Below are 2,115 nucleotides of genomic sequence, written 5' to 3'. Positions count from 1 at the left end.
AATGCCATTCCTGCTACTGAAAGCACTTTCAGAAGTTTTAATCTGACCTGGGGAAATGAGTTCTTTTAAAATCTGACAAACAGTATATTATAAACCCCAAAGATTTTTAATCCAGTATGTCTTCCAACACAGAACCATTCATAGAAAATTCTTAGTTTCTCAAAAAATAAAAAAATTAAATCACTCTTGTTATCTAAAGAAGAGTATTTAAAAAAAATAAAGAAGAGTATTAAAGCAAATTATCTTAAGACAAATAAACACTCCTACAAAAGGCTATATTTTCTAATATCATTTTCTCCTTAAAGAAACACAAACCAGTTCACCATCTTTTAATAACTTACACTACTGTGGCCTAAAAGCTTTAGAAATATATGAAACACATCTTAGCTATCAAAGGTGCCATTTAGATTTCACATATTAAACAGCTATAGTACAACCTACAATGGCACATAATATTAATACATAAATATTAATTCATCATTGAGATGGTCAAGAGTCAGAAGAAACTGAATGGTTTGGAAACCAAAGGTACTTTGACTTACATGTGGTCATTAAAATCTAATATGTAATTCAAGTAGGGTAATATAATGGCAGGCGATTAAAGGCTCACATATCACTCTAAAATTGAAAACGTGGAAATAAAGCCTGAAAACTTTGTGGTTCTCCATTTTTCATTCACATGGTTTGGTATCGGGGCCTTACTGTGGAAAACAGTTATTAAGTATGGCTTCCCCAGAAGATAATGAAGCTTCAGAAAGGACAAAAGGTGTCAAGATCCTTAGTTTGCTTCATCAAATGCTTTTCTAGCGCGTTTCAATTCTTCATTCATAGTAAGCAAGTCTTTAGCAAACTTTCTTGGGTCCTTTCGAATCAAGAAGATGATATCTTCAACTTGTACCCAACCTTGTCTTCCAATTGACATTGCTTTATGAGTCATTTCAGTGATGAACTCTATGACAAGATCTTCAAGAATATCTACGGATTCAGTATAAGGATTCTGGTCATCTCCAAACCCATACATCATACACCGTAATTCTTTAGAAAAAAGTCTCTTTCTTTTACCCTGTCCACCTTCTGTACCTCCTCCAATTTCTTCATTTTCTTCCTCAAAGGTGGGATCCTCTTCATCTGCCATCCCACCAGCCAGCCAGCTCTGCGGCACCTATACAGTAAGTTTTAGTTCATCTAGTTCAAGAAGGGAAAGTGAGACCCTAGGGGGAAAACTGAGGTCGTAGCTGAGACAGGATTGAAACCCAAATATTTATATTTTAACTCAGTTCTCTGATCCCTTAGCAACATTGATTAATATGACTATGGTGACAAATTGAATGGTTGATCAACAAGCCACGAAGACTCAGAACTTTATGAGAAGTGTTGTTTTAGGGAAATTGGTGTATGCAGTTGTCACATACTGGTGTTAAAAAAAAATGCTTTCTTTTTTTCAGCAAGCTCTGGGAGATGGTGAAGGACAGGGAAACCTGGTATGCTGCAGTCCACGAAGACTCAGACATGACTGAACAATTGAACAACAGCAGTTTTTCAGAATTGGGCCAGGGATAACTTCTCTGTCTCATGGCAACATGAGATGCCATTATAAGCTGAGTGAGATGATGTATCTCCAGCAGCCATACAGTGTCTGCACCTGCTTGCTGCTCAAAAAACCCTATGTTTTCATTATTATTGCTATTATACATGAGTGCTGTCCAATAGAAATATAATATGAGCCACAAATGCATGCCACATATGTAATTTTGAATTTCCAATAATCACTTTTCAAAAAGTAAAAAAAAAAAAACTATCGAAATAAATTTTAACAGTTTAATGATATGTTTTATTATTTAACTCAATATAATTGAATATTATCACTTCCACATCTGATCAATATAAAATTTAGTAGTGAAATATTTTGCATTTCTTTTGAGAGGCATGCCTCATTTTATTGCATCTCTCTTTATTGTACTTTGCAGATTCTACATGTTTTAGCAAATGAAAGGTCTGTGGCAGCCCTGCATTGAGCAAGTCTATTGGTGCCATTTTTTCCCCTAACACCATTTGCTCCCTTCATGTCTCTGTGTCACAGTTTGGTAATCCTCACAATATTTCAAGCTGTTTCAT

General features: G+C 35.1%; 1 pseudogene; it reads right to left on the bottom strand.

Moving 5' to 3' along the window:
• Nucleotides 1–769: 769 nt before the first annotated feature.
• On the bottom strand, nucleotides 770–1,135 carry LOC129560131 (transcription initiation factor TFIID subunit 13 pseudogene; annotated as a pseudogene).
• Between the last annotated feature and the right edge of the window lie 980 nt (nucleotides 1,136–2,115).

This window comes from Moschus berezovskii, chromosome 16 (genome assembly GCF_049115385.1).
Source record: "Moschus berezovskii isolate FMDL1 chromosome 16, NW_MosBer_1.0, whole genome shotgun sequence".
NCBI lineage: Eukaryota > Metazoa > Chordata > Mammalia > Artiodactyla > Moschidae > Moschus > Moschus berezovskii.
The sequence above is the reverse complement of the archived record's forward strand: the minus strand, read 5'-3'. Positions and strand labels throughout refer to the sequence as shown.